Consider the following 11469-nt stretch of genomic DNA (forward strand, 5'->3'; position numbering starts at 1 on the left):
TCTAGCATGGGGACAATCTCTAAGTCTGTTGCCCTACTTACCACAACCAAAATAACCCCTTAAATCTCCAAAATACTCACCAGGTGATTCCTACAACATTTATCATAAGAAAAATAATGGGGCCTGTCGCCAACACTATTTTGTGATGCAGATAATAAAGGCCTACTCCCTTACTCTGGCCTACCTCTAAGTGTGGGAGAACTAGATAATGAAGGAATGAGAATAGATGGACGTCTCAGAAACTGAGGCGGCTCCCTTTATAGAACCTAGGCCGACTATACTTATGCTGCTCAGATCTAGCCTTTTTGCTACCCCTCATTCTTTCTCTCTCTCTAAGATTATCCACATCTATCTATTGAGTATGCATCATCAACCTAGCCAGATCCATATGCTTATGCAACATCGCAACCCTACACTCCTTCAGTACCATCCCAGAAACACTGTTCATAAACTTACTCATACTATCTTGGGTGTCAACAATCAAATCAGGAGTGTACTTAGCCAACTGATTGAACTTCAAACAGTACTCCTTAACAGTTATAGAGCCCTACCTCAAGTTCATGAACTTCTCAATATTTGCCTCAGTCATCTTAAGTGGAAGGAACTGGTCCAAGAAGGCATCTTGGAACACTTGCTAAGTCATAGGAGCGACATTCTCACCTCTACCATTCTTTCATGATACAACCCAATCATAACCAATGTCCTTCAGTCTATATGATGCCAACTCAATACTTTTTTCTTCCAAAATATGCATCAGATTAGTGATCTTCCTCAACTCCTCCAAGTACAACTGTGGGTCCTCAACAACCTTCAACCCATAGAACTCAGGCAAATTTATCCGCATAAAGTCACAAAACCACCCTGCTGATTAGAAATTGGGGCCTGGCTATTAGCCCGAACATTTGTGGTGACTGCTTGGGCTAATGCCTAAAAGGCCTCCCTAAATCATGGGACACCGTCTCATTCTAAGGATCAATAGGTGGGGCTTGCTCACATTGTCTTTACGAGCATTCACTCTTCGAGGAGGCATTTTTTGAAAATGAAAGAGCACGGATCATTAGATAAGAGGGACAACTATAGGCATGATAGAATATGAAAGAAAGAAGAAACAATTTTTTCCTAAAATGTCTCATGGTATCTTGCGAATAGATGTGGTGCGCTACACACCGATGATCATGACTCTATTCAACACGGCTTGTCAGACTCCCTAGGACTCCTTAGAAACCTTAGGCTCTAATACCAAGTTTGTAACGACCCAAAATTGTCTCCCGAGATATCACACGATGCTTAAGGCTACAAGTAGCCCTAAGCTAACCCCTAGAGATAGTTTCTACCAATAACACTCTATTCAAGATGAAATAGTCTCAACACTCACATAGTCATATCATATGAAAGGAAATACAAGAAAGATACTCAGTTCATATGACCATAATACAAAGAAACCTAAACAAAACCATAATACCCTCGACACATCATAAGTATGATACTAGTCTAACAAGCCTCTGCAAATCAAAATATAGAGAGCCGTTGGGACAGGTCTCCAACAAACTCAAAATGAACTGAAGATAAAACATAGTCTCTCAAATACAAAAAATATCTGAAGATCGGTCCTCAAACCATGAGGACTCACCACTGTAGAAAACGTAGGCAAGGTACTCAAAGAATCATGAATAAGGCTGGGACTAAGCACCTAAATCTAAATTATAAGACAATGTAGAACATAGAAATATACGTGAATCAGTACTTTAGAATATACTGAGTATGCAGGGGAGAGAGCATATGTATAAAAATAGTACCGATCTTCTTCAATCAAATCATGTATGCAAAATGAGATGACTCACATGGCTTGAACAAGTATAAAATATAAAGCTCATAAATAATATAGAATGAGGCATGCAACACAAATCTCATAAGTCATCACTCTTTAACCTTAAAAATCAGAAATCTTCTCTTACTCTCAATACGTAAAGGCTAAGGGACTTTGAACAATACTTTCAACTCATGCATATGTCTCATGGAGAGTAAAACCTCTTCAATACTTAATATTTCATAACTATTTTAAACTCGTATACTTGTAAATCAGAATCATATGACTTGAAAGACATACTTGAAGGTATTTCATTCACTTTAGGAAATTATCTCATTTCAAGCTTTAGGTAAAATCATGCTATCTCAAATGTAAAACTATTCTAGCTTAAGGAAATAACTTAACTCAAACCTTTATGAAAAGAACCATAACAAGGGAAGGTGCTTTCATTTAGGAAAATGACTCTCATCAAGAAAATACCTTGGTTTGGAAACATCTTTGCATTTCAATTATTTAGGAAAGTAGACTATACGAAAAGAAAAAAAGTATCAAATTTTGAAGTTTAAAAAGGAAAGCGAGGTTCTCGTTACCAACATAAACTATGCGAGATACATGAAGTCCAATGTTTTGTCCTTCAAAAGAGAAGACCCCACATTGGGGAGAAGAATCATACTCTTGCCATAGAGTATAACCAAGGTCTAGTGATCACTAAATAAAACTCGGCCATGGGCCCAATCATAATCATAATAAACTCAGCCTCAGGCCCAACCTATGGTGGCACGTAGTTTTGGGGTAAGAAACCCCATAGTGACTTACCCGCTCGGTGCTAAGTACTACTCCCTTTAGATTATCTGCGCTCATGTCATAAAAAAATCCAATTTTAGAATAATTTCATGGTTCACCACGAACCCAATAATCAAATGGATAATCTCATATAATGAAGTGGATTTCAAATCTTTTAGACCATTAGGTCAAGTTATTTCTAAATCATCTCAAAATATTTAAATCATGGGTTCTTATAGCACAAGAGTTCATAATTTCACATGTCTCAAATAGGGCTTACTAACCCATAATTCAATCTCAAGTTAAAGCTCATAAAAATCATATTATATAGCATATAAATTCATAAATCATGTGGAAATCTGGGAATTTCAGCAATTTATCTCAATATAGTCAGATGCTTCAATATCTCAACATTGTAAATATTAGCTTCTCAAGGAGTAAAATCATGGGGTTTATACTCAGCTATAAATTCTCAATAAAACATGCCGAATTCATGTCATTTGACTCTTAATTCATGGGAAATATCAAGATAATGCCTTCAATAATAATGGGTGAAAAACCCCAATTCAAATTCATGTAGAAACCTCATATATTTTAGGAAATTCATGATGTAAATAAGCCTTTTGGGCAGAAGGGTGAAAGGGTTACCCTTTTTCAAAACTCCACATACCTTAAATTAGAAGCTTTGGATGAACTATCACTTTTGGAACCCTATCACTCTTGAAGAGGGTTCTTGAGGTCCTTGACTTGAGAACCTTGAATCTTGACTCAATTTAGAAAATCCATGGTGGATTCTTGAGATTCTTGTAAGAGTTTTTGGATACTTAGGGTTTTTTATGAGAGAAAACTTGAGAAAAAACTCATAAGATGCTTGCAAATGACTTTGATTTGGTGTTTTTACAGTTTTATCTGCTTGGAAAAAGTCCAAAATGCCCCGTTTAACATCTGTACAAAGATGAAAAAATTTAACCGTGAACCCGATTTAAAGGGTCACCGCGATGCACCACTTATCATGCTGACTCATTGGCAATTGACAATTGGTAAACTGGGTGTCACCGCGACGTGGAGCCATCATATTTTTCCACTTGTTGGGACCTAGAACCTCAGCACGAGGTACCAATATCATGAAGTTCCATTGGAATTTGAAAATTATCGAATCGACCCTCTCCGCGGTGCGCCAAGCACTAAAATGACACAGTTTTATGACTAGCTCTTAAATTACCATAACTTCTTACCTGGGTATCAGATTTGAGTGAAGTTTATATTGACGGAAAGCTTATCGAATTTACTATGTGATAAAAAGCCAAAATTAGGGAAATGCTCTGTGGTTAACATGATAATCACTTAGTAAGACACTTCTCAATCTTTTAGGGATGAAATTATGCCTTACTTGAAATTCCCTAAGACTCAGACCACGAGGGAACTTTGCGGGTCCTTATAGTCTCTTACCACCTCCCTCAATCACCTGAGCTAACCGACCTCTAACTAATGAAACTCCCTCAATTAAGGAATTTTAAAAATAGTCAAGAGCTTTATTAGAAAACCTAGTATTATTATGATCAAAGGGGTATTAGACTATCTTTGACCATAATATAGCAGTGGAAAAGTACCCATCTCGAATAGAGAAACTTTAGGAAACCTTTGGGTCGTACTAAGAAAATTGAACATAATAAGATTTAGTGATATTTCAATTTCCCACTAAGTCTTACATTCTCCCTATAGCACAAAGTAGTCGGTTGATGTAGGGTGTATTTATACGCTTTAGCATTTTGATTCTAGCTTATTTAGCCTTTTTTTGCAAGTTTTTTGTGAGTTTAACATATTAATATTGATATAAATAAGAATTTAAGTGTCAAAGGATGTGATTACAATGTTCAAAGTGTTTTTCAAAAAATTTTATACTTAATTAAGTCATTTAGAGTTTAATCGAGAAAACTAGTTTTACTAGCTTGAGCTAGGTGTCATTCTAGTTGATTTTGATGAATTCTAGTGTGTTAAGTTAGTTAATTATGGTTTAAATGTGTGATAATGTGTGGAAAAATTGTATAATATGTGATATCTTTGATGAGATTGATCCAAGTGTCAACAAAAAGTTTAAGGGTAAAGTGTTCGAGACTAGTAATTTGCTTGAGTTTCTAGTGTGTTGTCTTTGACGTGTTCTTATGTTGAACTCTAATCCATGGTTTTTTGTGTTGTAGGATGTTTTTTGAGTTAGTTATGGTGAAAAACGGATGTTAAATTTCTTAAAATTAAAGGAAAAACAACACCAACAGCTTGGATGGAAGGAACGATGTTAAAACACTTAAACCACGTATTAGGACACAATTTCCAGATTGTTCCCACCATTTGCCCGCGTCGCATGGTCTATTTCAGTGTTTCTTTACCTTAGAATATTTTGTGGAAGAAACTTACAGTAGCTGCGTGCGATATGACCTCGATGCGGGTTTCATTCTGTTTCACTTATGCATGCGATGCATGCTGCATTTCACTGCTTAAAATTGCACAGCATATCCCAATTATACACTGCATTAAGGTTTTTTCCATTATTAATATAATAAAATGGCAAACATTATGAGGATCTGGATGGAATCTTTGTGGGAATATTGGACAATTGTGATATTTCCTTAATCCCAAATGGATTAGGAAAAGAGTATTATATATACACACGTCATTAAGAATAATCTTGGACAATTCTGGACAAAACGCTGTTATAGTGTGGATTATTTTTGAGCGGCTTCTACACGAAACTCCATTGATTTCTTCAATACTTTTATTTACGCCACTGTGAACTGAAATTGAATTGTTTTTTAATCAAGTCTCTGTGGGATCAATACTTTGCTTATTGAAGGCAACTTCTCTACCTGATAAGACCACATAAACTTGTGTATGCACTTGGGTGCTATCATCAATCTCGGGGGAAGGCGATAGGGTTCCAACCATGGATTCACCATCATACTTATACTATTTCTAGTTTCACATAGGTAAAGTGTGGAAGGAACTAGAGATTAGAATAAGATATTAATCCTCATCAGAGAACAATAAAGTTCTTAGAATTTGATACAACCCTTGTTGGTGCTCCATTCGGTACCATTAGAATAAGTATGCAGTTATAAATGACTATGTGTTAGAAATATCCTAATTGGAATGTTTTCAAACTTTCCAACCGGGGCTGATAACCCCGGATGATGACATACAAAAATAGTTCTAAATTGATTCCTTATAATATTCAAGATAGTTACATTCTTTATAGGATCAAGGTCTCTACCCTCTCGCAAAAAGTTTTACACTCTTATTGTCAACCTTCAAGGATTTTTGCTCATTTGGTCTCGCTATTTCATTCCTGGTTCTCTCTTTTAAGCCTCTTTCCATCCTGGGGATTTCTTCACATTCCGTCTGTTCTACTAGCTGAAATCACCTTCTCTCTTTCTTATCTATTTCTATTCATTTTTTCCTCTCTTACTCCACTACTTCCATCCTTCAAGGCATGATTAATGTGTCTTAAACCTCTCTCTTGAAAAATAGCATTTTTTAGTAAAGCCTTGGCACATGAAACCATAGGAAAAGGCCTTTCTTCTTTACAAAAAAACTTCTGAATTATCACCATATCACTAGGCACAGAAATCAAATCTTGGTATTGACTTATTGAAAATCTCTTTGAGATTTCTTAGAAATTTTTTTTTGTATGAGGCCGATCAACTTTTCTTACCTTGTTTTTGGGGCTTCAAATTCTTTGACTCGTAAGCCCTCTGTATCTAAATATAGATGGCTAAACAATGTGTTCCAAAGTTAACTAAGAAGGTGATCACTTGGATTGGAGGGGAAACTTGAGACTAAAATTTAAAAGGATAGTAATGAATTAAACAAAGAAAGAATATATAGAACCTTCAGAATTTTCTCTTCTCGATAATGGCTGAGAGTAAGAAAGGGGTATCCACATAGATGGATTGTTTGTATACCAGGTAGATGTTTGTATATTTGGCTTTATAAAAAATGTTCAACACATCACCTTCGTCAATTATCCTGATATCGAAAGGGAAGAGAACAGGGTCTTACTTAAAAGTCAAAAAAGGGGAAGTTTCCTATCTTAGTTTCACTTTCTTGAACTGGCTTCTACCGTGCAACATGACCTTTCTTGGTGGGACGTTAATTAATCAGTTTTAAAAATAGGGATGGACTTTGACCTTGCTTTGAGTCATCAAGCTAGTAAAGAACTACTTCTGAAATAATCATTTAGGTCATTCACTTGATTCCCTCGGTGGCTTATAACCGATGGATTAAGTTAAGTTGCCTTCCCATCATGAAAAGGGCACTACTGGTGAATATGCCAAAGATGTCTTAGCTCTGAACTAGGTACTTGAGATGCCAAAGGTACTTCTTATGGTCCTATTTATACCACCCTTCTTTCTCTACTTTTTTTTTTCAAAAGCATAAGCTACTTTTACTGATGTTGGCGATCTGGAAGGAAGATATTTGTACCTGGAGCTACTGGACTTAATCTTTAGTATATTAGGATTAGAGATAGGAGAAAGAAGGTGATAAGTAAGAAGAGTAAAGTAAAATGTTAAAGAATTCCCCATAAGTACTTCACTTAGCCTTCCTATAGTCTTTCTTCCTGTCTTTCCTCAAAGTAGGCTCTTTCATCCATACACATGGTTCTTACTTTCATTTACCCCCTTCTTACATTAGAGCATATCTTTTTTTCAAACATGAATTGTAGTTGAGCCGGTTCAATCACCCTGTATTTCGATGATTTTTTAATACCTTATCCTAGGCCCATCCAGATGATTGAGGGATAAACGAGTATAAATAAGGAATGAAAAATCTTGTATTTTTATCTTAATTTGATGTATATGTTATTATGCCTTCTTATGAAGGAGGAATGAGAGTACTAAGACTATGAGTGACAGCGACTCACCGATAATTGGAAAGAAGACTATAAGGGACAGTGACTCACCGATAAAAAGAAGAACTCACATTCTTCTCGTGACAAATGACCAACCTATTAAGGCAACTTTTTCAATGAACATCCTCTCCCATTCCAATTCTTTTCTCTTTTTTTAATGGAAAGTTTATTTTTATTCCCTCAATATGTCCAGGTGTGAAGCAACTTCATGATCTAATGAATTCCCTAAAATTAGATGTCACAAGGCAAACTAGAATAGGCTGATTGATCCAAGTAGCAATAGGCTATAATGGAAAGGAACCAAGCGTACTCTAGAAAGACGTATAGGCCAGCCTTTCTTTATGATCATATGGATAGCTTTTTGTGACTTTTCTTTCCATAGGCATAGATTATAGTCTAACCAGCTTTCTAACTTTAGGGATTCAAGAATCAGTCTTTTGATCCTCCTCAAGCCTACTCTTATGTTTCAAATATAGATTCTAATTTAGTTAGTACAGACGCTAAAGGATCAGCTGAGACTTGATAGGAAAGGTTTTTGATCGAAGCTGTCGAACCTATTCCAAAGTCACTTTAGGATTTTGGTTTCTGATCCATTTGATGTTTTGACATCTCTAATTGAGGTGGCTCTAAACTCAGGTTGCCTACCTCTCTAGTTATAGAGAGAAAAGAGAGGTTTCAAAACCTTAATTATAGATAGAAATATTGATAGAAAACTAGCCATATTCATCTAGGTAAGTGGTGATAGTAAAAAGGCTTTTAAGCTCGAGGGGGGGGGGGTGAGCTAGGTAGGATAAAATGTTATTTGAACCAGGGCAGGCAGTCCTATATAATCAATCAGTTCATGGGTGGTGGGCAGTGAAAAAATCCATTCATTAAACCTTTTGGAATAGAAGATGAAGAGTTTTTTAAAGACCTTTTCAAAAACCACTTTGTAGAGGGCGGGTATCACATTTAATTTAACAAGACTTTGGTATGTCAATAGTCAATAAGAGAGAGAAAAAAAAACAACAAAACGAGGCCTTTTTATTTATATTTATATATTTTGGAAATCGAATCATCATCACTTTAGGCCCTTTCTAATAGCCATGAGGAGGAGTCACATGAGTAGCAAAAGACCTTGCTTGCTTCTATTCTCACGCTTTACATAAACCCAGGCTAGGAAGGCTTGAATACATGGCTTCCAAGGACAGGGCTCTACCTTGCACAATATAGACCAACAAGTATCTATTTATTTTACTTAATGCACTTACAAGCATTTGCATTGCTGCCCTATCTTCTAGTTAAGGGTACAACTTATAGAACAACTTACTCTATTGACATAATATTCATTTATAGTGGCCAAGCAGACCATTTTGAAGATGGAGGGCCCTGAGAAACCAAGAAAGAAAAAACCAATATTGGAACTACAACTAAGAAAGAATAAGAACAAAAACAATATCTTAAGTAAGGTAGTCGCCATAAGGATTTTCTTTTTCTTGGTATACCACTCTGTGAGCATGGAGTGCCATGCAAGAGTGGAGCAAAAAGTAATCAAGGGGACTTCTTCTCTTTTTTGGGAATAAATCATTTAATTGAGTATTGAATATAGATCCATGTCTTTCTTGTTCCACTAGGCAAGACCAAATTATCACATTTCCCTTTTGTTATTGCAACCTTCCTTTTTGATGTCAAAGACCAGAAGCTACGCACAAATTCTCATTGTATCATGGCTGTTCTTAACAACAATGGATATTAATTTATGTCTTCTAGTAGCACCACTAGATCTTCAACAAGGCAGAAATTCTCGTATTCCGTATGTACCTGTTCCTGCGGCTCAGATTAGTATTCTTGTTTATATCATTATGGTTACAAACACTTTTTTGTTCCTATTAAGAAAATATCCCCTTGTTCTTTGATCTTCTGGAATCGATTCAAAAATAGATGTTTTTTCTATGTTGTTTACCATAGTTACTGGGGGTTTTGGGGAAAACCTTTGTGGGGAACCTTTTGGGTGTGGGATGCTCGTTTAACCTCTGTATTTATCTTGTTCCTTACTTACCTGGGCGCACTGCATTTCCAAAATCTTTCTATCAAAATGGCTCCTATTTCAATCCGTTCTAGGCTAATCGATATACCAGCAATCAAGTCTTCAGTCAACTGGTGGAATATATTGGATAAACATGGGAGTATTAGCCAATCGGGTGCATCAATATATGTTCCTATACACATTCCAATCTTGTCTAATTTTTCTAACTCCATCTTTTCATACCATATCTTGTTTGTTCTAGAAACATATCTTTTTATTCCATCTTTCCCCAAATCTCCGTTAACGGAATAAATAGAAGCTTAAGAAGGAATAACAAAACCAATTTCACTTGTTGTGTCTTTTTGCATCCATGGATAAATGGTTAAAGTGCCCAACTCATAATTGAAAAATTCGTCGGTTCAATTCCTACTAGATGCACACCAATAGGACCCTCAATAAGTCTATTAGAATTGTCTCTGTATCAATGGAATCTTATCATCCATACATAATGAACTAATATGGTATATTCATATCATAATGAACAGTTAGAACTAGTATTCTTATTTATATTTTCACTCATAGTCATGAAAATCAATTTATAGGTGGAATATAATTTGTAGTATTTACAAACAAAAGTATTCGGTTATTGGGAAAGAATAAATATACTTCTATTGTCGTATCAGAATTAAATAGAACATAAAAGTGAGCTACGAGGTTATTCTAAGATCAACAATAAAGAATTGGGTCAAACTCTTCTTTGGTGTCAAGATAATAGCTAAGAATAGTCACCAACTTCCGGGAAAGAGTAGAAGAATGGGACCTATTATGGGACATACAATGCATTACATACGAATTATCATTACACTTCAATTGGGTTAATCTATTTCACCTCAATAAAAAAAGAATAATAATCAAAATTCTTAATAGCATGGCAATACATTTATTTAAAACTTCTACCCCGTGTACACGAAATGGAATCGTAGATAGTCAAGTGATATCCCATCCACAAAATAATTTGATCTATGGATAGCATTGTTGTGTTAAATATTGTAATTCCAGAGGAATCATTACCACAAGGAATAGAGGGGGAGGTCATAAGCATCTATACCGTAAAATCAATTTTCAACGGAATAAAAAAAGACATATATGTTAGAATCATAACCATAGAATATAACCCTAATTGAAATGTATACATTTGTCTCATACACTATATGGATGGTGAGAGGATATATATTTACATCTGAGAGGGTCTCTAATTGGATATACCATTCTTTATGGTACAGAATTTTCGATAAAAATAGGAAATGCCCTACCTTTGAGTGTTGTTTGAACTATTGATTTTTATAATTTGAAATAACAAATTAGGTTTACAACAAAACCCTAAAAATTGATCACTAATCCAATTTGAGTACCTCTGCGGGATAGACCTCAACAGAAAACTAAAGAGTAAGGGTAGCAAGTGATTGAGTTCAGTAGTTCCTCATATAAAATTATTGACTGAAGAGATATAGTATTATGGAGAAAAAAATTCTTTCAAGCACCAAAAGAACCAAAAGTGCCCCTTCTCTCATGGAGAGTAGGAAGTGTTATTCACATTTTATTTGACGGTTAGAGGTGAATTAAAATTTAAGAAGTGGGAAGTTAAAACATTTCCTAGGGAAAAATAGAGATGTCTCCTACCTTACCCATAATATATGGAAGTATCAACCTAATTTCCTGGGATCGTTTGTTGTGAATGCTACATGAAGAACATAGCAAGATGATGAAACAGAAAGATCCAGGATGTAGAAGATCATAACATGAGTGACTCAGTATATTTGGATTCATATAGATTTATGTATCCACCCATGTGCTACTTCATTCTATGGTATATAAAAGATTCATCTCTATAGATATCCTCATCTACATCCAGAAATCTCTTTCTTTCGAATAAGCTCAAAAAGAGTTTGTAAATTGATCAAAAGATGAATC

The 11469-nt window shown here is 35.4% G+C and overlaps 1 pseudogene; it reads left to right on the forward strand.

Moving 5' to 3' along the window:
• Window positions 1–8989: 8989 nt before the first annotated feature.
• Window positions 8990–9810, forward strand: LOC124885776 (annotated as a pseudogene).
• The last annotated feature ends 1659 nt before the right edge of the window (window positions 9811–11469 follow it).

The sequence above is a fragment of the Capsicum annuum genome, chromosome 7, assembly GCF_002878395.1.
Source record: "Capsicum annuum cultivar UCD-10X-F1 chromosome 7, UCD10Xv1.1, whole genome shotgun sequence".
Taxonomy (NCBI): Eukaryota; Viridiplantae; Streptophyta; class Magnoliopsida; order Solanales; family Solanaceae; genus Capsicum; species Capsicum annuum.